This window comes from Sphaeramia orbicularis, chromosome 3, assembly GCF_902148855.1.
Source record: "Sphaeramia orbicularis chromosome 3, fSphaOr1.1, whole genome shotgun sequence".
Lineage (NCBI taxonomy): Eukaryota > Metazoa > Chordata > Actinopteri > Kurtiformes > Apogonidae > Sphaeramia > Sphaeramia orbicularis.
The window spans coordinates 9116014-9140669 of record NC_043959.1 but is presented as its reverse complement, the minus strand read 5'-3'; the positions used below and the strand labels follow the sequence as shown (position 1 = coordinate 9140669).

General features: G+C 38.2%; 1 protein-coding gene across 4 annotated transcripts in view; it reads right to left on the bottom strand.

Annotated features, from left to right (window-relative positions):
• glceb (glucuronic acid epimerase b) overlaps positions 1–12969 on the bottom strand; it is a 113506-nt gene extending 100537 nt beyond the window's left edge. For 2 of the 4 annotated variants that reach the window (XM_030122841.1, XM_030122834.1), the window contains exon 1: positions 12751–12969. The gene's annotated coding sequence lies outside the window, so the exon portion shown is untranslated. The remainder of the gene's footprint in view (positions 1–12750) is intronic. The other 2 variants (XM_030122849.1, XM_030122859.1) reach the window with 1 other exon arrangement.
• Between the last annotated feature and the right edge of the window lie 11687 nt (positions 12970–24656).

Sequence of the window (24656 nt, the reverse complement as noted above, 5' to 3'; positions counted from 1 at the left end):
AAATAAAATTAACGTAGGGCAAATCCATGAGATTAACGTCAATATACCTGACTAACATAACGTTAGCCCTGCGGAGGGTTAGGTTTGTGTTAACTGTGGCTACTGTCGAATGTGTCGCTAGTTTATTACGATTGTGACAAGCATGGATTTAGGCACCGAGCCGTGGACCTTTGATTTGGACGGTTAATTTCCCAAAAGCAAAGCCAAAATGGTGCACGGCTGGATGAAAGTTTTCTCTGACCTTGTCACGGCCGAATTTTTGCAAAACCAACTACTTTTTGCTAAAATGAAACGAATCACCAATTAACTGGATGTGTGTGTGCGCGCGTGCGTGCGTGTGTGTGTGGGGTTAAAGGTTATGAGACAGACAGATAAGGTGAGGGGGGGTATTGCCTCGATTCTCCTGAATATAGCAGAAATGTGTCAAACTGTTCATGCATGGACTCGTTCCAAGTTCCTGTTCAAATGTTCTTTCCTCTTTTATGCCACAACACATTCCTGTTAAGTCTAAACTATTAATTCTGAAACTTACAGCTGCCAAAGTTCAGCTGCTCAACAAAAAGGCAATGTTTATGCCTTTTTTTTTTTTAATTTATTAATGTGTTATATTTTGATACTTACAAGAAATACTAAGTTGAAAGTAATTAAATTTTATTTATTTTTATTTGTATTTGCAATTGCCTCTCTGGAAATGTTTCTGGTCAAGAAAATAAACTTTGTTGCGTATGCACAATATGAATGTAAGAAATAAAACTGTTAATTGTAAAAAACAGGAAACCAATTGGTCCTTCATTATTAAGTGAAAGACCTTATTTCCTCTTGTGTATTTATAATTGCTCTTTAACTAAGCAAAAATAAGTTTTATCCTATTACTCGATTAATTGAAGGAATTTTCAGTAGAATACTCGGATGCTAAAATATTTGATAGCTGCAGCCCTAATATTGATAATTAGCATGGCTCTGAGCAAGCCATGTATAATTTTTTGTCCGTGCTTTTTGAAAATTAACCATGGAAGTCACAGGCACACAGCTCGCTGCCTAATGTTATGCTGCCTATATATCTACTTTCCAATTTGGCAGGTACATTAAAAAAAATGAAATGCCTCCATAAGCCATCAGACATGAGGTTAAACAGCCCCAGATGGTCCCACCCCATGCTGGGAAAACTGATCTAAACGCAGACCCTCAGGATAAAAAGTAGACAGAAAAATTTCTCCTTTTATCAATATCTAATATCCACTGTGCAGGCGACTGAATAGCATAAGTGAACAATGGAAACAAAAGGTTTCAAACAGTCACAAGTCAGCAGGCTTGGTTGAATGTGGGGAGCAGGAGAAAAGAAAGACTAATTTAAAGAGGATTTTCTGGTCAACTTAAGCAAGCAAAGGAGCATCAGCAGCAAAATGGCCAGCTGGCAGCTTAGTCGCAGTCAATCCACATCTGATAAGTCTTCTTCTGCTACTACGAATTGGCAACACAAATAAGGTCTTTGGAAGCATTTTATTAATCACAATATATCATGTGCAGTATAATTTTAGGGATATCTAGTTGATAGACTGGTTAAGTAAATGCATAGGAAATGGGAAATACTTTTCTTTCAAATGCCCTAAAACAGTAGTTTACAATTTTTTCTCTTCTCGGGAAAAAACTCTTCTCATGACCTAAAATAAAAATAGGACCCTGTATCTCTGTGTCATGTTGTATCAAGAGTCAAATAAGTTGAATTTGTGAGGTTGTCAGCTTCTGCAGCCATGTTAGAGTCCTGTGGTCATGATGCAGGAGATCAATCTCCCAGTTAGGGGTGTGTGATATGACGATATTAGACCGTGAAGGATTAGAGCGTATCGAGGATCTAACAAAGCAGAGAGATCAAGGAATCTGGGGGGGGTATACGGGGGTGCAACACGTACCCCACAATGAGTACACGCAGTGAGAGTGAAACCTAATATGGCAGGCCAAGTCTATCACAACTTAGGGCTGCACGATTCTGGCAAAAATTTGAATCACGATTCTTTTACTTAGAATTGAGATCACGATTCTCTGGCACGATTTTTTTCACAAAATGTTTATTGCACCGCTGTCAAAGAAAATGGGTTCTTTTACCTGATTCGCGTCTTTCATACCACTCTGCAAGTAGTCTGGTCACTTATCTGTGGAATTGATCTGTTGGTGTGGCTGTGTGTAATGGGGGGGGGGTACACGTGCACGTTTCAGCAAGGGGTGTGCGTGCATTTGGGTCGGCAGTGATGTGTGTGTGTGTGGGGCTTGGCCGCACGCACACAGTTTGGCTGGGGAGGGGAGGGGGGGGTGCGCGCATGTGCGTTTCAGCCGGTTACCCCGTCCTATTTATACAATGGGGGTATATGGCGGTGTGGTCCGTGCCCCCCGCAGAAGTGAAAGTGAAACTTTATGTTAATTCCCTTTTCCTTCCCCTCCTGTCCTGGCCTATTATATATTATACATATGTATAATACACGACAGTGATGATTTTTTTTTCTATGAAATGTGTGGTGTGGCAGTATGGGTAAACCTTACCAGCGGAAACGCTGCACTTATGGTCCCGGTTGCTAAGCAACATCAGCTGATCTGTGAAAGTTTGCAGCGCAAAGAAACTTCCCAGCAGCACAATGGAATATTTTTAATTCAAAATTTTTAGAGAGGGTGAGACTTTTGATTCTTGGTTAAAGGCTGAGTTATCCTCACTGGCAAAGAAAAGAAAAGGAGAAGAACAACAGCAGAAGTCAGAGAAGTGAAAATGAAAACACACTTGGATCTGGACAACAGAAAACAAGACCAACATGAGATGAACACCGCTGAATGTGAACCTTAATTGTTCAGGTGGGTGACTCACCACTACCACTGGGGTTTTCATCCATTTCACTCTCTTTACCACAGACGTTCCTCCGCTGTAATTCACTCTTTCTTCATTCAACTACAACCAACAGCAGGAGGGTCATGTGTTGTAAAGACGCTTTACCATTGGTTGAGGAAAGAGGCGGCGGCAATTCTGCATTTGCGGGCATTTATTTGTAATGTAGCCAGTGAAATAAAATGCTTAAGAATCGTCCGTGTTTAGAAATGAGATCGCATACATGTGTGAATCCAGATCACGATCTTTTAACGATTAATTGTGCAGCCCTATCACAACTTAAGACTTGGCCCCCACAAAGTCAGGCCTACTTGACTCCACAGACATCCACACACATCGACCTGTTTAAAATATGAAATTGGTACACTCGATTATGAAACCTCAAACGTCCACGGACAGTGTGCGCGGAGTCCGCGCTGCTCACAATACGCACACTGTGCATCCCAAACAGTATGAGAGTCCAACTGAACTAGAAGACCAGCCACACCAAAGCCAGCAGCAACAGAGAGCGTTAACTAAAGCAAACAACTTTAACGCAAACATTTAGTAAAGGCATCCTATGAGAAGAGTAGCAATTACATTCCACATTGATCCTTTTGTGGAGTGCCTGGATTATTCTTCTTCTCATTTTGGACTTCTTCCTCAATCCAAGAGAACCCAACACACTGATTACTAGTTGGAAAACTACAACTACCAGCCACCTGTTCTGGAAGCCTGGAGGATTATCTGAAAGGGGCATTTCTTCATTGACAGTTTGTTCTGTTTTTTGTTTTGTTTTATTTTTTACTTTTCATGTTTGTTGAAAGCTACCCCAAAAACAAAGTGCAGTTTAGTTTTTATGTTCAATAGTGTACTTAATCAGAGTGTTGTTTACATTTTAGTATGTTTATGTTCTTGGTACATGTTGGCAAAATTGCACAAACTAAATTAAAAATGTTCTGGAAGGCTCTTTGGGCTAAATTGTCTGTTTTACTGTTTTCTTTTAGGGCTATGTTTTACATAGGGAAATTGTTTGGTTGCACTGTTCAGAAACTTGCAAATTAGTCTCAAAGATTAATGTAAAGAATTGTGATAAATTGAAATCGTGATTTTATTTTTTAAAAATCGTGATATGATATTTTTGCTGTATCGCCCACCCCTACTCCCAATAGAAGTAGGTGGTACTTTCACTGGAAGATAACTCAACTAATTAAATGTAAGTCCATATCTGACTTCCTATCAGTGCTCAACAGTAAGTATATTGATATATCTAACTATTTCCATGTTATAACCCATCAAAATATGGACCATTATACATAACGGCACACTTTTAATATTTCAAAAATTCAAATTATGTAAATTTCTCAAAACTTTGTAGACATTGTCCCAAGGAAGCTAAAAATTGAAATGAATCCATCCAGTAGTTTAGTCAGAGAAGATGTGCGAAGAAATTGCTAATGAAGATGAAGACAACGGACATGGTGCCTTCAGAATAGCTCATGGCCTGTCAGCTGGTGACCTAAAAAATCCTCCATCTAGATTTTAAGTGACTCATGTACCGCCTTAACAGGACAGAATTAAATGCACTTATGATCAGGTGAAAACATCATTCATGGATGAAGATAATGTCAACAACTGCTTCTAATGCTGACAAATACGATTAGTTACAGTCGGCAGTAACACACTGTTGTCAACTAACAGACACATGACTTTAATGCTACTGCATACAGATACAACTGACTTTTCCACTGTAAAAACCCTGTCTGAAAGTCTTTTTTGTCTCACTTTGTAGTGTTTATATCCATTGCACCTTGTTGTGTCTGGAATCACTTTTCGTAATCGTGTTGCACCCTTTACATCATATTCATCTTGTTACAACTTTTATGCCATTTTTGCCTTGTTTTTGTTCATAAACTCTTCCACGCTTCTATTTTATTAACAAAATTAATTCACAGATTATATCACTGTTAGATTATTTACACTGCCAACTGGTGATGTAATTAAAACACGACCCGTTTTGAATGCTAAGTTTGAGAAAGTTTAGTTTATTTATTTCATTCATAAGATAAAAGAAACTCCGCTTCCACTTGTCAGCAAACCGACCACATCGTGAACGAAAAGGAGGAGGAAAAAAAGAGCAACGTTATATTTCCTGCCTCTTTAACAAAACACTTGTGTCTACAAGTAGAAATTCTAAACAGAGTTGTGAAGTCAACCTCTTAATACAATATCTGCCACCACTTACTGCTGCAATTCATCATTTGCAAAAAAAAGGAAAAAAATCCAACAATTTAGTCTTTCATTTCTCATTATTTATAACCTTAACCTCAACACCAAGCACTTTAGAAAAAAGAACTGGTAGGTCTAAAACAACTGAAGATGGTCAGTCATGGAGGGATTACATCAAAATCTGCATTTGCTGACAAATCCGCTTGACCCACGATAATCTATGATGTCACACTGCCTATGCACAATCAAATTTTAGCAAACATTTCAAATAAAACTGGAAGAGAACCACTTTCCAAGCCCCAAAAATTAGGTGTCATTTTTCATACACTGTGTGAGACAACATTTCTAGGCATATGGCTTTCAAATGTTTTTAGATGTGGCACTCTGAGGAGTGTTGGCTTATTGCAATAATGGACTCAAAGGAGAATGTTTCAGACACAACCATAGCCGAGTATAATGTATGATATTTAAAGTATTTTTCCTACAATTTGGCAGCATTATCTCTTTTTGCCTGCTGGGTGAAAACAGATGGCTAAACCTCAAGAGTGTGAGAAAAGAATCAGCCTCAAACAGACCTTTCCTTTAAAGCCTAATTAAGATGACAGACACACTCCAAAAAGAGGTCTTATGATCACAGATAAAACAAAAACTCGGATTGCTTTGGAGGTTTTAGAGCATTTAATGATCTAAATTTACAGTTCTTTGCCAATAAAAAACCAAAAGAAAACACTTGCCTCCTCTGCAATTTGCAAGTACAGAGTCTGAGAAAGACAAAGGGCGCACAGAAGTATGGCCGATGCTTGGAGTGAACTGCAGCTCAGATGACACAGTGACCAGAGCTTTAGAAACGCTTCACATGTGAGCTACTGACAGATGGTTCTCATGCAAACATTAAGATACACAACAAGTGGTGGCAGGCACAACAAACTACGCCCCTCACACGTATTGTAGCTTATTTTGACATCAATCCAGCTGATGTCATCATGTGTGTACATGTGGTGATGTCAGCATATCAACTGCCTCTATATATGTGCCAAGTTTGAAGTAAATGGAAACAAAATGGGTGTTTTTATAGACATTTGAAATTTCACCCATTAAAAGTAAATGGGAGGAAAAAAGGGATTTTAAAAATTCATAAAAAATTGGAACTTCGACCTACTTTTCCCAAACTATAATCACATCTATTCTGGGTCACTGGCAATCTATAAATCCAGTTTGGTTTGAATTCAACCAAAAGTTTTGCTGCTACAGATGTGAATTTTCACCCATTATAAGTGAACGGGGGGGAAAAAAGATTTACAAAAACGTCATAAAAAAATGTAAACTTTGACCTATTTTTCCCAAAATGTAATGGCATGTATTCTGGATCTCTGGCAATCTACAAACCAAATTTGGTATGAATTCAACCAGTAGTTTTGCTGCTGCAGACATTTGAAATTTTGCCCATTAAAGGTAAATGGGGGGAAAAAAGATTTCAAAAATTTATAAAAAAATTTTAACTTTGACCTACTGTTCCCAAAATGTAATAATGAGATCTATTCTGGGTCACTGGCAATGTACAAACTAAATGTGGTATAAATTCAACCAACAGTTGTGCTGCTAGAGTGTTAACAAAAAACCAAACCAAACCAAAACCAAAAAGACTCTAATCACCCCCCCCCCCCCCCCCCCCCCCCCCCCCCCATTCGGGAGTTAGGGGTGATTAGACGCCTTGACTAGGATCTTGCTACTGTTCTTCTGTGTTGAAATGGGCATGTTTGGACTTGGCAAAACCCTTGTGCATAACTGCATAATAGCAGGGACTGGTCTTGTCCTTTCATATACAACAGTATAATTCTGAAAGCAGGTGAATCAAAGTAAAGTAGCTTTGGTGTCCGGTTTAATAGTAATTACAACAGTATACAAAACAAAGAGGGGAATATGGTATATTATCTGCACTAGTTTTTACCTCCTGGAAGTAGAAATCGCAGACATGGAGTAAAAATGTGCAGAATCCAAAAAGAATTTCTGTTACCATTTGACAGCTTTCTGCCCTGGTACAACTCAATGTCTCAAAGTGCATTTGAAACGAGAACGAAACAAGAAAGGACTTCTGTCACAAGGACACTCGACTGCTCCGTGCAATGTGGTAAAATGTGCTGATTAAGGGCACTCATCAGAGAAGAGAATGAAATGGCTTTGGAAGGACACATATCAATAGTAAATCACAGTGCGACGACATAAAACTGCACTGGGCCATTCAGCAGATAGCTCAACATAGAGCCCCATGTTTAATATTTACTGAAGAGGACAGACATGGGTACAAGTCTAGAGTTTTCACAGTAGATATGTTTAAAGTGGAAGACATCGTAGAACCAAGTTCTGCTACTGGTCATTTGTAAAACATCATATTAAATTACTTTGACTTACTGATCAGCAGAAACAATAAGTCAGTGTCTGGTAACTACATCTTTCCAGTGCATTGCTAGATTCCAAGCCAGATGCCATACTAACAGCTTCAGACAGTTCAATAGTTTAAAGTAACAATTGTGCAAAACCGAGCTTCTAAACGTGTTCGAACTAAATGACCAAATAACTTAAAATATAACAATGTCAACAATTTATTGCAGGAAAACAAAACAAAAGCAATGCAAAAAAGTGTCTCTCAACGGCAGACAAACTTAAAGAAATGTGAATCGAATGTTCAGATCCTTTGTTTCCAAACCTGACAGACATTTTAGATGCTGTAATAAACTCAGTGACTAAACAAAAACCTACGTGGGTCCATAAAGCTTTGTTTGACAATACACAACAAGTTAAAGAGTAGTATCAATACTGATTATAATCTCACAATTACTGTACACAGAGGGGGTCAGGTACACACCTGGGAGCATATTATTAGTGAGATGGAGTTGAAGAAACATATTTCAGAGCCTCTCAACAGGCTGGCTCTTGAGCAAAATGTGAAGCATTTAAGGTATTTGGTAGTAAGCCACAGCCATAAAAGAATGTTTATAGCCTGTGGTGTTGCTTCAAATGTGAAGCCCAAATTAAAGGTGTTTACATTGTTGTCCATCTGCAAAACATCCATGATAACTGTGAAAATGGACTCCCCTACATCAACCACAAAACTTAAGATATTTGGCTTCATTTGTTCATTAGAATGGCAAAAACACCTGGAAGGACAATAAGATGGATCGGCAAAGGTGTATGTATTATAACTAAGAGGAAATGCCAGATAAAACATTTAAGACTGAGCAAACCTGTTTATTGCTTAACTGTGGATTTCTATTTAGTGTTTCCTGTGGATTTGAATTGATGTGGCGGTGTGTAATCCAGGGGGGGTCTGTCCTGCCTACAATACTATGGGGGGGGGGGGGGGGGGGGGACTGTCTTATTGTATATTATACATATGAATAATAACTTTAATGTGATGGTGATTATTTTTTTGTACGAAATGTATGGTGTGGTGGCAAGGATTTTGCCAAGGTGCAGCACCATGGCAAAACCTTACCAGCGGAAAACACTGTTATTCATTCTTTTTGTGAATGATTTTCTGGTTGAACACAACAATACCTTAAGTAACAGACTAATACAAACCAAAGTCCAGTCAACACCACATCACATCTCTCCTCCCTGCTGCTATCGATCTGGCTATCAACTCCACTCACTGCTGAACGCTGGACTGACAACAACAGAATCATGAGACACATCAAAGGTACTGCACATAAAACACAATCACAGTACGGCCAAAACATTATCATGAGTTTGTTTCTGTTGATATTAAGAATTATCACAATAAATGTCAAACCATTACCTCTCTCAGTTTAAAAGATGATGTTGGTCCTGAGTGAAAGTTGAAGAAATCAGGTGGCTACATGTGGGTTTACAATATTTGTGGAAGACGCAACAATCAAAACCTACAGCCACTTTTACACAGAGATCCCGGAAAAAAAGCCAAGATGGTGATCCCACCTTTTTGCCACTACTGACCGATTTCCACAGCCAAGCCAAAGGAGTAACAGAGGTGAGACAGGCTGGACTTTTACATATCGGACCTGTGTTCCAGAATCAAAGGGCCGGTGACGCAGCGCAGTGTACAGTGTGACATATAACTTGCGCATCGGAAATACGCTGAGCATAGCGGTGTTGCTAACCCAGTGTTTTTCAACCTTGGGGTCGCCTGGAATTCAAATGGGGTCGCCTGGAATTTCTAGTAATTGGTAAAAAAAAAAAAAATTACTAATAAAAAATATTTTAATTATTCAGTAAATTTTTAATTATAATTACAACACCACACACGTTTTCTAATAAAAATCAAGTTAAAATAAAATGCAAGATATAATATCTGAGAGGGCATATCTTGATTGGCCCGATCATGTAACCACATGTGTTACAGTGCTTCAACCTGCCCAGACACAGTCGCAGTCAGTAAACCGGACCCAACAGAGAACGGAAAGATTTCTTAGCCTGCCTGACCCCACTAAGACATCTCCAAGAGAAACTGAGAAGACAACACCAAAAAAACGTTCATTATTTACATTATATAGCCTAAATGTCATCTAAAATTAACATCTATTTGCAACATAGTATAGCAAACTATGACATGATCAAAAGCAAATTAATTTTAGCAAAAAAATGTAGGGCTGCAGCTATCGATTCTTTTTGAAGTCTAGTATTGTACCAAAAATTTCAGCAATTATTCGAGTAATCAGATTGTTTTTTTTTTTTTTGTTTTTTTTTTGGGGGGGGGGTGCATTTGTAAACAACAATACCATTGCGTGCTCGCGCATGCGTGGTGCGCAGATTATATGACTTTGTGCCCTTATGCATAAAACGCACATGAAGCCTTCAAAGTGCACTGTTGTTCAGTCATTCCATTTCATGTGTAGATTTTTTTTTTTATTTTATTTACAAAAGATCAAAATCCCTCTGTTATTTTATTATTGTGAAACACACATTGCACAAACCTGCAGAGATCCAATACACACAAGTATTAGTACACAGCACTGAGGTACAAGAATGGGGTCATTTACCACCATCTGAAAGACACATGAACATAAGCAAAACCTGAATGTTTACAAAGGTGGATCTGAAGAAGGGGCAGTTTAGAAGAAATGGGCATTTCTGACATTGCCTCACTACCTGACACGATGGAGCAAGATTTCAGCATGGAGGAGGTTCATGCGGGGAATGGATCTCTAGGAGCGGGGAGATGCAGTGCGCTCCCTCCACTATGGTGACCACAGGACCCACCTTATATACCTTATATAAACAGACAGGCCCACCATGCCCCTAAAGCGATTCTAACTCATCAATACCACGATCCGGTTTGATGACTGGCTATCCCAGCGGTGGCGGTGCAGCACGGACAAGCCGGCAGCATTTGGACAGGTGTGGACAGGGTGACTCCCTTGAGCCAAAAAAGGTTGGGAACCACTGTGCTAACCTTTCCAGAGTTGGCCTGTCTTTCATTGTTCCACAAATGTTAGCATGGATAGAGTCCTCTGCCTGAAGTGACACTAGCTCGCGGATCTTGACATCTCCCCAGTTCGACTTCTTTCTGGTTGCGTTGATATGTGATGATCACATAATATTATGATGATCACAACCAGTGATCACCAAGACCAGTCAATAAAAGTCGCCAAATCCAAACATAACTATGAAAACAGAGACAGAATAGACTGGATGGGATGTGTAGGTGCATTGTAAAGTATGTTAATGGCAGTGTTGGCCAAATTAAGGTAACATCAATGTCAACATCTGTAATTACAGTATTCCCACATACACAAGACCACCAAAGTGTCCTCTTGACTCCAGTCTGTAATAGGATGTTATGCATTACAAACTTTAAGTATTAGTATGAATTACAGAGCACTCCACATAGACCAGGCAGTTTAACTATAATATATGATGTTTAGGATACTAGTCTTCACAAACCAGTCAGTTTTTTCTGCATAAAACAATAATGATAATGTCACTCAGTTCTGTTACTTCATTGTAGTTATGTCAATGTACAGACACTTTGATTTATTCTTGGTATATTGCATACAACCTAATCCTAATGAGCTTCTTAACCAGTCACCATTTTGAGGTAAAACATAAGAATATCTTAAGGCTCCGGACTGTTTTTTTTTTCTATTTCTGTCCTAAAATAGCTCTAAAGATACCAAAAGGTGTCAGCCCATTATCTAAGATAATGGAAAGTTGCATGAATTCTGATCTGTCTATTCAGACTAAGGCTGCAAAATATCAGATCAGTGTCTGATGAATGACCACATATTGAAATGGTCCAGATCACAAAGGAACAGCACACTCCAGGTGATTTTCTCTGATCAAAATGTCATGGAACGCTAAACAAATCTGAGTCACATATGTGGAAATATTCAATTTGGGACACTTTGCCTGCAGTCTGAATGTAGCCTGTGTATCTTCACAGGCGTTAAACATGCAGCCCGCAGGACAAATCCATCCCACCAAAGGGTCCAATCAGGCCCCTGGGATACATTTGTGAAATGCAGAAATTACACTGAAGATATTAACAATCAAAGATGTTAAAATTATTTTAGGTCAATTCAGTCTAAAGTGGGTCAGACCAGTAAAATACTATCATAATAACCTATGAATAATGAAAAAGGCAATGTTTTCTCTTTGTTTTAGTGTAAAAAATTTAAGTTACACAAAAATGTTTACATTTACAGACTAGCCTTTTACAAAAAATGTGACTAACCTGAAATGTCTAAAGAGAAGTATGTGAAATTCTACCAATTTTTTGCCTGTTACTAAATGTTTTGTGTAGTTGTAGATCCACTGTGATCTGTAAGTTGTGATGCATATGTATAAATGATAAACTAAGGCGTACTGTTCATAGATGTAAACATTTTCATTACGCAATTTTACTTCCACTCAAAAACAAAGAGAAAACGTTGGAGTTGACATTATTTATCAGTTCTTATCCTATTATTTATATTATTTTACTGGTCTGGCCCACTTCAGATCATATTAGGCTGACTGTGGAACTGAACTTAAATGAGTGTGACATCCCTGCGTTATAAACTGAATCTGAGGACCAACAGAAAAAAACAAGTCCTAAAACCCATCTGCTCTGTTGCTAAATGCCCTACAACAAACGGTGATTGGGAAGAAAAATACAAACTTGTTGTTAAAACCACGCACGCTAGCTAACCAGTTGAGTTTACCCACAAGTTTGTCAGTTTCTAACCTGGTCCATTCACAAAAAAAAAAAAAAGAAAAAAAAAACTGTCATGGCTTCCCCGTGAAGCCACCTCATCATAACCTCTCCATCACGATAATAATGTGAAACGATATTATTCTAAAGCTGAGCTTACAAACTACTTAGCCAGCTAGATAGAGACCCAGTCAAAGGCTAGTTTATACTTAGCAAATGTGTCGTTAGCATATAAGCTAACAGGAGGTTTGCATTCCAGAGCCAGAGTCAACACTGAGCTTTGAAGTTCCTGTGTTCCCCTCTGAACCCGTAAACACCTCCACCGACAAACTGGAGTTTACGTTCAACCAGTCAAATCCTAAATTATAAGGTGCCGTTAAATGTGGCTGAGGTGGACATTAAAACTGCTGAGATTTACATGTTGTTTTGCTAAAGAGAAACTGAACCAGGAATATGAGCTAGCAGTGCATATGAGTGTGGACTGAGGAGAGCCGAAAACACGTACCGTTAGCCGCCTCACCTGCGGGATTAAAGCTCTCACAGCAAGCTGCAGTTTGTGGATAAGAGCCGGCCGGTGGTGTTTTCGGTCGTTCGGTTAGTTTAGAAGAGCCCTGTTACGCCTGGAGCTGAATCACGGTTCAACCCACAGAGGTTGCCTGTGCTGCTTGCACCCGTCTGAGCTACAAACAGCGACTGAACAGACTTCTGAGTCTGCTCCTCAATGGCAAGGATCTGCAGTATCGCGGGATACGACGAGAGTTCAGACATAGCCACTGACCAATCAAATCAAGCGACTGGAGCAGAGCGTGATGCTGTGAGGAAGAGACCCATGAGACAAGACAGCAAGATTAAAAAAAAAAAAAAAAAAAAAAAAAAGAGAGAGATATAAAATATTGAGAAAAATAATCCATGTATCATTCGTTCATTCGTTTTTCAATTTAAAACCAAAAATCAAAAACCAAAAAAAAAACAAAACTCGTTTCTTTGTTTTTCATTTTCAAAACCACAGTGAAAAACTGCTAACGGTTTGTTTTTCCGTTTCCCGATTTTGTGCTCAAATGAAAAATGAAAAAAACGGATAACGACCGTTTCAATTTGCTATTTTCAATATAGTTGTCTGACCCGGAAGTGTTCATTACTAGGGAAAAAATAAACAAACGGAATCATGGCTGGACTGGAGGAATATTTTGCTATAGTTAAGCAGCTGTTTGATACGTATGGAAGTGTATTGCATTCACACAAAAAATTAATTCGGCTCTGTTTTTCTGAATTAATAAATTCAGAATACAGTATCTCGTTAATTCAGAAATTTGTTTATTTTTTTCAGTTTTTACTTAATTGAAGATTTTTTTTTTTTTTTTTGCTTAATTCAAGACTTTTTGCTAAATCTGAGATTTTTTTTGCTTAATTGAATTTTTTTTTTTTTTTACTTAACTGAAGATTTTTTTTTTTTTTTTGCCTTAATTCAGGAATTTTTTTTTTTTTACTTAATTGAAGATTTTTATTTATTTATTTATTTATTTTTTGGCTTAATTCAATTTTTTTTTCTTAACTGAAGATTTTTTTTTTTTTTTGCTTAATTCAAGATTTTTTTTACTCAATTGAAGATTTTTTTTTTTTTTTGGCTTAATTCAAGATTTTTTTTTACTTAATTGAAGATTTTTTTTGGCTTAATTCAAGATTTTTTTTACTTAAATGAAGATTTTTTTTTGGCTTAAGTCGAGATTTTTTTTACTTAATTGAAGTTTGTTTGTTTTTTTTTTGCATAAATCAAGATTTTTTTTTACTTAATTGAAGATTTTTTTTTTTTTTTTTTGGCTTAATTCAAGATTTTTTCCTTAATTCAAACTAATTTTTTTTTTTTGCTTAATTCAATTCAAGACTGTGGAATTTTTGCACTTGGCAAAAACATCCCAGGGGCCGGATTGGAACCTTTGGCGGGCTGCATTTGGCCCCGGGCCGCATGTTTGAGAGCCCTGCTTTAGAACATTTATTTTTTGACTGCTCATACACCAGGGAATTTTGGACAGCATTTCAAGACTGGACATCTGAGAAGGACACTCAATCGCCCAAACTGGAGTATAAAGACATTAAATTCAGAGTTATAATGAAAACAAAAAACAAGAAATTATGTATAGCACTTTAATTATTATGGCTTAATTTACATAAATGAAATAACAAACTTTAAAAAAAACCACTGAAACATGTAAAAAGTAAACAAGCCTTGAATGTTTGTGAAAATTTGAATGTATTGATTCCTGATTAGACCTGTCACTTTATTTTATTCATTTATTTATTTATTTACATTTTATTTTATTTATTTTTCTTATTTTTATAATGTTCTTTACAAATACTGTTCAGATAAGTTTGATGTTGTTGCTCAGTCTGAAAAAAAAAAAAGTCTTTTTCTATGAAATTCATTTGAATATGACCAGAGTTTGATTAATAAAGTTGAAAAAAAAAAAAAAAAAAAAAACAGCAAGATATAAAATACTGTAGAATTAACTAGTTTCATATTCATTAATACAAATTCAGTCACTCAAAATTTTTACTGACTTTACTTGAAAATATCAAAACAATGTATTTCTTTCAAAAAAAGCATGTTTATCTGACTATTTATTTTAACACCTTATTTTGAATGGATCTTATTTTGCCTGTGAACACACCATTCTCCTGGCATCCTGTTATGGTTTTGGTTACTTTGTTTTTAAGAAGCACCCCTGAAATTACTTTTTATTACATTTATTAATATTTTGCCTATTTTATTTCATTTTATTGCTTATTTAGTTTATAGTTATTTTCTTGATTATTTTGTTTATTTCTGTTCATGTTTCGATTATTTTGTTTAATTTTATTCATTATTTCTATTTTTCTGTTTTACTTTTTTCCATTTTCTATTTTATTTTTGTTCATTTTCTTGATTATTCAGTTTAGTTTTGTATACTTTCACTCTGATTTAATGTTGTTGAAGCCATTGAGTGCAATTTGAGTTCTTTGTGAACCTCATCATTCATTATGATGATGATGATGATTATTATTATTATTATTTATTTATTTATTTATTTATTTATTTATTTATTTATTTATTTATTTATTATTATTGCTTGTTGCATCCTTTGTCTTGTTCCATTATCTGGTTGTCTGTCTTCTCCTTGAATGTCCTCTATAAATGTCTCTTATATCTTCCTCCTGGCTGAGATGGTCGCCATTCATTTATCCGGAAAAGCTGCTTATTTGTTTTTGGAGTAAAAAAAGTAATTCACATGATGGCAGGGAAAGAGTTAAGAACCTGCAATAGTTAAGAACCTGCCAGTGATGCTTCAGCCTGAGACTGAGAAAGTTAGAAATCTGCTTGAACAGGTCATTGACATTGAGTGATGTGTGACTTACACCACAACACAGCCAAATCTCCAAATGTGGAACAGGCCTCCTCCCTCTGTGTTACTGAGTAGAAACCGATCCATCCAAGGGCAGAACACCGTCTGGACAGAATGGTATTCTGTTGGAATGTTTACTAAGCTTGTGAGTCTCCTTTGCACTGACTCCTTGTGGAAAGTTAAAGTGTTTTCTTTTACGATTGTGTTTTTACTACTGTTTGTTTTGAAGTTTGTGGATACTGCTGGAACCTGTAAATTACCCTATGGGATGAATAAAGTATCTATCTATCTATCTATCTATCTATCTATCTATCTATCTATCTATCTATCTATCTATCTATCTATCTATCTATCTATCTATCTATCTATCTATCTATCTATCTATCTATCTATCTATTGTTCTATCTGTCGTTCTATCTATCGTTCTATCGTTCTATCGTTTATCGTTCTATCTATCGTTCTATCGTTCTATCGTTCTGTCGTTCTATCTGTCGTTCTATCATTCTATCTATCATTCAATCTATCTAAGTTGTGAAGCTTGGAATTATTCTGTGACCTCTTAAGGAAATGATTTTATAAGGGTTCAAAGTTTAAGAAAATGAGCTGATCAATACTGATTATTTCATAGATTTTGCCTTTAAATTATTCATAATTTTGACAGTAAAATTTTCTTGAAAATGCATCAGACTCAGCGGTGCTAGTATTTGTGTTAGTTGGTTTCGTTCCTTTCCTGTTTTATTTTGGTGAGGGGGTTTTGTTCGTCTGTGTGCACTGTGTCTGTCTTTTCTGCGTCCTCCGATTCCCTTAACTGTCTTCACCTGGGGCTCATTATCCCTCCACCCTTTATTTTCCCTCCTCTCCTCAGTGCGTCTTTCATGCTTCATCAAGAAAAGAACTCCCTCAACCTTCTCCTGTTCAACAGATCTGCTCGTTACGTTTTGTAGGTTTGTTGATTCCACATTTTGTGAAGATTTTTTGTTATATTTTTGATTCCTCGAATGAGAAGATTCTCGTGTTAGATTTTTGATACCACGTTCATGAAAACTTTTTTGTTAGAATTTAAATACCTCGTTTGAAACAATCTTTTTGTTTATTTTTTTGATTCCACGCTTGTGAAGAACCTTTTGTTAGAATTTTTTGATTCCTCGATTGAGAAGATTTTTGGGTTAACTTTCATTGTGAAGAAACTTTTGTCCCTTTCTCTTTGAGTAAATACTCAAACTAAGTGGCACTGTCTCTGTCTTGTGCATTTGGGTCCAAGCCTTGTGATTTTGTAATACTTGATTGATGTTGATAATTTCATAGACTTGGCCTTTAAATTCTTAATAATTTGGACAGTAAATTTTCTTGAAAATGCATCAGACTCACTGTATTCATCAGTCTGAACAATAATCCACTGGAATTATTCTGTGAGCTCTTAAGGAAAAGATTTTACAAGGGTTCAATGTCTCCATTATCAAGTGTTCATTTTTTTTTTTTTTTTTTTTCCCTGTACCGTAATGTCTAGAATAGACATGCATAGATTTTTAAAGTGTGATCTACCTGACTGCAGTCCCAGACTGGATGTGAAAAGAAGACAAGTCTGGGCAAAAGAGGACATTTGGTCCTAAAGCCTGTAGATTCCCACAGTTCAATGCGCTTGTCCAGGGGTCACCAGTCCTGGTCCTCGAGGGCCGGTATCCAGCATGTTTCAGATATTTCCCTCTTCCCGCACACCTGACAGTCGTTATCAGGCTTCTGCAGAGCTTGATGATAGGCTTATGATTTGAATCAGGTGTGTTGGAAGAGAGATGCATCTAAAACGAGCAGGATACCGGCCTTGGAGGACCAGGATTGGTGACCCCTGCACTAGTCCAAGGCAATAGGTCTGATTCTGACACTGGTATGGACACTGAAGGGTTCCACAGCAGCACTCCTCAAAGTTGGTTGTTGTGGTGTGTGTGTTGTGTTTTTTTTTTTTTTTTTGTTTGTTTTTTTTAAACATTTGAGATTATAATTTCACATCATGTCGAGCTGATCAAACAAGCAAACAATCATAGTCAGAAAAACAATTCAGTGATTGACATGTTTATAATAAATATCTGAATATTTAAAGATAATACAAGAATTTAATGCATTCTGCAAAGTTATTCTCATGACAAACATGCATTATTACTGAACCAACTGTGAATTTACAGCCTCTGCTCCTCCACCTCTATCTTCTCCTCCTCCTCTGTCTCTTGACATAAATATGTTGATTCATGATATATGAACAGATTCTGGATACACTGTTCATACAGTTTGATGGTACAGTTGCTGTCTGAGCAAAAAAGGCTTTTACTTTCAATATTACATGTAATTTATTCCCCAAAATATGGATAAAATCACATCTAGAATCACTTACAATCTGAGGCTTTATTGTATTTTCCACACAAATTTTCTTTTTTTTTTAAACAGTTGCTCATCCATAGAAATGTGTTAAAATAACTTTAGAAAGCGCATTTGTTTAGTATTAAATATTGTCTTTTTTTCAGTATCTGTGTTGAGCCTCTGCAGTTCTATACCCTTGAACTAACTTACACTATGACTCCTACAGAAGTGTCTTATGTCCAGTTTTCTTTGACATCCTTCACATCCTAATTACCAAGCGCACACACACAAACAAACATGTTCAAATGTACATGTAAATGACACCACTTATATTCAACTCCGTCTAGCCGATGTGACCCAGACAGAACAAATACAAACATATTGAAAACTTGCGTTAATGGTCCAAATAGCAGGTTCCTTTTACAAGTAGATGGAGCGACAGCAGGGACGGCCAATCACATGTACGTTAGCAAAACCAAAGAGCCAATCGGAGAGCGATATCTATGTTAGAGGCGGGACTTCCAGCAGAGACCAACTGTTAACCCTTTGTGTGCCATAATCATTGACTAAACACTACGGACAGCGGTTGAATTGACAGTGAGTACACAGTAGTGGATGGATATTAGTAGGGACGGGTCCCTAGAGTCCCTACGCAATTCTACGCCCCTGCACTAGTTAAACTTGACTTGTGTGTCACTGTGAATCTTTTGGGTGAATATCTATGAGGGTACACACTGAGGATAATAATAATAATAATAATAATAATAATAATAATAATAATAATAATAATAATAATAATAATAAAAAACAAGTAAGTCAGAGAATTGAGTTAGAATATTTTTTCTCCATAGGAATTTTGAAATGATATAGCATCGAAGAAAAGATTAAATACAAATATAAAATAGATTAGATATAACTGGTGATAAAAAAAAAAAAAATTCATCAGAGCTCCATTGTGTTTTCTTGATTAATAGCCTGTCATTTTTCACTAAATATTACAATATTATTCTTTTAATGCTGTGAATTTTTTTCTTGAAATATAACTCTTCTTTTTCTTCTCTTGACCTAATGTGCTATATGTGTCTCTGCAGCCTGGGAATGAAATAAAGAAAATAATTACACCCTTTCCTATTCTTTTGTGTGCGTTTAAATTGCAAACCTCAGGATATTACTGCTGAAATACTTGAAGATGTCAATTACTGAGCAATTTTAGGCTTTTCTTTTAACTATAATGTCTTTTGTATGATAGGATTTCAGCAAAACCTACAAAACTGAACATCCCCCTCGCCTTAGTGTGATAAAGTCTTATGAAATACACCATGAGAAAGATTAGAAGAAGGTGATGTCACAACAGGCAAGTCCATGTCTGGGTACTGCACATGCATGATGCAAGACCGCAACATCCATCCTTGAAAAAACTGCATACGCACATACTCTCACTTTTACTGTGGTTGTATCATGTCCCTGTATTTGTTTGGTCAGATAGAAGATAATGGAACTCATTAAAACCAGTGAGACTTGGACAACTTGGAAAATCCCCAAGCTGCTACAGCAGATATGTACTATGGGATGTGTACAGTCACTCATAAAGACTAAAGTTATGAAGCTAAAAAAATGGAAAGGAACATGAAGGTGTTACTGAAGAGTGTTTACTGTCATCAGCAAGTTGTTCTTTGAATTCATATGATTGTAAAAATGTCAAACATTTATCAAGCAAATGATGATAAAACTGCATCCCCAACATGCAGGGCTCGTGACTGCGACTGAATTACGGTCGCATGTGCCTGAGAATTTCGGTAGTGCGACTGTTTTTGAGATTACGATCGCACGGTGCGCCAATAAAAAAATGAGCGAAAATTAATACGTGCGCCTAGAATAATGGCTGCAGAAGTAACTCGTCTGCTGAAAATAAACAAGCTCCACGCCCCGCTGACTGAAGCAGAAAATCTAGTCCCCGCCCCCTCGCGTGCGCAGGCGGCATAAACAAAGGGATCAAATAACTCCACCGACGTTTGAAACAATCTCCCGCCAAACCCGGTTAGTAGCGCTGGCGTTGTTCCAAGTATTTTCCCATGACGTAATGTATCCTGCAAGTCAGATGATCATGTTGCGCGAATCAACTTGCTACACGATCAGCTGACCGTAACCAGCGAATCGAGGGGCTAATGAATAAACAACAAGCGGTATCCAGACGTGTACATGATTCGTCAAAAGTTTCTGCGAGCCTGTGGGCGTTGTTTGTGTAAACAGGGAAGATGAAGCGCTCTATTTCGGATTTTTTTTTGATGGCTTCTGTTTCAAAAGATTCGTCTTTCTTCTCCAAGAACCAACTAAAGTATATACCACACATTGACAATTGTTTTGCACCTGTGTCAATGTAAGCTTTTTCTTTCATACTCTATTCAAATACTTTATTCTAGGTTGTTAACATTGCTTGAATACATATAGGAATATTACTTGGTATGGCCAAGAGTTTTGCTTGTTCTCCAAATTTTTTATATAATAGTGGTGCGCCCAGATTTTAGCCTGTGCTCCTAACTTTTTAGGGTTAGGAGCACAGGGCTCCTAGGTCAAAAAGTTAATTTTGAGCCCTGCCAACATGACCCTGCTTAGTTTTGAGTTTACCAGCTGACAGACCGTAAGCTATTGTCGTCTGTCGTCCGTTACAAAAATTTCAGTCATCTTCTTCTCCAAAAGTACAATTCCGATTGACTTCAAACTTGGTATACAGCTTCTTTATGATGATGTCAACAAAAGTTAGGGAAATTATTTGGGTCCGGATCTGATTCTGGATTTGGTGCGACTTTCAAAAATTTCCCCATTATAAGAGATAGGAAGTGGATCGATGCAGTAACTCAGTAAATATAAATGATATCCAGTGTAAATTTCTACAGTCCAGCCCTGATGGGGAGATGACCAAAACGTAATGTCCACATGCTGATCAAGATCTTCTTCTGGATCCGGGAACTTATGGGAAAATTTAACATGGGCTCTTTTGGGGAAAAAATTTCAATCTTCTTTTTCTCCCAAACTACAGCTCTGATTGACTTCAAACTTGGTATACAGCTTCTGTATGATGATGTCAACACAAGGTATTAAAATTATTTGGATCTGGATCTGATTCTGGATTTGGTGCGACTTTGAAAAATTTCCCCATTATAAGAGATAGGAAGTGGATTGATCCAATAAATCAGTATCAATGATACTAAGTTGGAATTTGAATTTTTTACAGATCTGATTGGAATATGACCAAAACATGGGCTATTTCTGTAATATAACAAATACACATAACTGGGTGATAATAAATGGCATCTGGATACATTTCCCAAAGCTTTTAATTTGGCCGGTAAGCTACAGGGCCATTGGTCCTATTTTTCTTTTTAAAGCAATATGTCTTACTGTGGGAGGAAAATGTTATTTGGCGCTCAGTGAGGGTACATTTCCTCCAATATGTGGACTAATCAACTTTTTACAAATGTATGTGTGTGTGTGTGTGTGTGTGTGTGAGTGTGAGTGTGAATGATCTACTACATTAAAGGTCTACTAAGATAAAGGAGAATTAAAGAAGTTCTAGCAGCAGAAATAGAAAATAATGTATATAATCATGATTCTGTTTAAATTAGTGTGTAATTTTGTAAAAGTGAGGATTATTGCATTTATGCTGCTTACAGAGAGTTGTATTAGTATTTTTTTTTTCTAGTTCTTAGTTTTGTTGCAATAAATTTTAGGGTAGCCATGCCTCAGGAGGTAGAGCGGGTCAACAACAATCTTATCTTATTGTAACGAGTACCATAGAGGACCAAGCGCAGATTCAAGTGCTCAATGTGAACAGTGGACACAGAGGTGAATATATACACCCCATCTGGTGAGGCCGGCTGTGCTCTCAGGTGAGGGTGATTTACTGATGAGGAGGTGTGGCTGAGAGAGAGAGGAGGTGTGGCTGAGAGTGAGGAGGTGTGGCTGAGAGAGAGAGAGAGACAGAGAGAGAGGAGGTGTGGCTGAGAGAGAGAGAGAGGAGGTGTGGCTGAGAGAGTGAGGAGGTGTGGCTGAGAGTGAGGAGGTGTGGCTGAGAGAGAGAGAGACAGAGAGAGAGGAGGTGTGGCTGAGAGAGAGAGAGAGGAGGTGTGGCTGAGAGAGAGAGAGAGGAGGTGTGGCTGAGAGAGTGAGGAGGTGTGGCTGAGAGTGAGGAGGTGTGGCTGAGAGAGAGAGAGAGACAGAGAGAGAGGAGGTGTGGCTGAGAGAGAGAGAGAGAGAGGAGGTGTGGCTGAGAGAGAGAGAGAGGAGGTGTGGCTGAGAGAGTGAGGAGGTGTGGCTGAGAGAGGAGGTGTGGCTGAGAGAGTGAGGAGGTGTGGCTGAGAGAGAGAGGAGGTGTGGCAGAGAGAGTGATGGGGAGGTGTGGCTGAGAGAGAAATGGAGGGGTGTGGCTTAGAGAGTGAGGAGGTGTGGCTGAGAGAGAGATGGAGAAGAGTGGCTGAGAGAGTGAGGAGGTGTGGCTGAGAGAGAGAGGAGGTGTGGCAAAGAGAGTGATGGGGAGGTGTGGCTGAGAGAGAGATTGGGAGGTGTGGCTGAGAGAGTGAGGAGGTGTGGCTTAGAGAGTGAGGAGATGTGGCTGAGAGAGAGATTGGGAGGTGTGGCAGAGAGAGTGATGGGGAGGTGTGGCTGAGAGAGAGATTGGGAGGTGTGGCTGAGAGAGTGAGGAGGTGTGGCTTAGAGAGTGAGGAGATGTGGCTGAGAGAGAGATTGGGAGGTGTGGCAGAGAGAGTGATGGGGAGGTGTGGCTGAGAGAGAGATTGGGAGGTGTGGCTGAGAGAGTGAGGAGGTGTGGCTTAGAGAGTGAGGAGATGTGGCTGAGAGAGTGAGGAGGCGTGGCTGAGAGAGCGATGGGGAGGTGTGGCTGAGAGAGTGAGGAGGTGTGGCAGAGAGAGTGAGGAGGTGTGGCTGAGAGAGACATGGAGGGGTGTGGCTTAGAGAGTGAGGAGGTGTGGCTGAGAGAGAGATGGAGAAGAGTGGCTGAGAGAGTGAGGAGGTGTGGCAGAGAGAGTGAGGAGGTGTGGCTGAGAGAGGGAGGAGGTGGGGCTGAGAGAGTGAGGAGGTGTGGCTGAGAGAGTGCTGGAGAGGTGTGGCTTAGAGAGTGAGGAGGTGTGGCAGAGAGAGTGAGGAGGTGTGGCTGAGAGAGTGAGGAGGTGTGGCAGAGAGAGTGAGGAGGTGTGGCTGAGAGAGACATGGAGGGGTGTGGCTTAGAGAGTGAGGAGGTGTTGCAGAGAGAGTGAAGAGGTGTGGCTTAGAGAGTGAAGAGGTGTGGCTGAGAGAGTGAGGAGGTGTGGCTGAGAGAGTGAGAAGGTGTGGCTTAGAGAGTGAGGAGGTGTGGCTGAGAGAGTGAGGAGGTGTGGCTGAGAGAGTGAAAAAAAGAAAGAGAGAGATGAGAAAAAAGAGAGCAGAATAGACAGGGATGTGACTCTTATCTTATCTTATCTTATCTTATCTTATCTTATCTTATCTTATCTTATCTTATCTTATCTTATCTTATCTTTTCTCATCTCCTGCCACAGCTTTGTGTTGTTATATTTCTATAGTAACTCTGAGGTGAATCCATTTCTTTTTTCCATTTTTGGATCGGCAGCCTTTAACCCTTCACACAATGAGGGTGCAACATAAAAAGGTGAAGTACTCACTAACCAGTATTTCACATCAGTTTGGTTTCTAATATAATAACCTTTAAATTTACTCTGAGCTTTTATGACCATTTACATGATCACTGAATTAAATATGAGAAAGGACTGACATGAAATAACTGATGGATAGTCAGATTCAGTCAGACATGACTACTGTGCAACTCTATGGTTTGACAGAAGTTCAGAAAAGTGGCTTTGATGTTCATACAGATATGAAATGGCATCAGGTTCATTCTATACTCATATTTAGTCTTTTGATTTTGACTTAGAGGAGAGAGCTGCAGAGGGATTTCACATTAATTCATCGTATTTCATCGTAGAAATAGTCAACCACAAAGCCTCCATTTTCTCCAAAAGGAAATGAGTGAATGCTCCTTCAGTTGCATTACTGATGCTGATGATGGCTAGTTTTGGCTAAATAGGCTGTCATATCTGCAGTAAAAGGCCTCAGATAGTTTTTGCAGCTAAACAATTTTGTTTTTAACTTTATGGACAGAAATGATAGATAGATAGATAGATAGATAGATAGATAGATAGATAGATAGATAGATAGATAGATAGATAGATAGATAGATAGATAGATAGATAGATAGATAGATAGATAGATAGATAGATAGTAGGGCTGTGCAATTAATCGAAATTCAATTACGATTTCGATTATTACACGCAACGATTACAAAAATTATGTAATCGAGAAAAAACGATTATTAATTTTGAGCTGTTTAATTCACGCGCACGCAAGCTACCATGAGCTGCTCTGCCCTGCCCCCTCTAAGCTACAGCTGCCAGCTAGCCTGCAGGTCCACCCCAAGAGGAAAGTTGTACCTAGCGGTCTGGAAAAATAGCAGGAGAATCACAGCAGAAGTGCTTGGTAAACAAAAAAGGCAAGTCAGATTCAATTGTATGGAATCACTTTGGGTTTGATGAAGAGCAAAAACCCATTACGTGCAAAAAGTGTTTCGTACTTGTGTCCGCACTGACCGGTAACACAGCAAACCTTTTTAACCATCTAA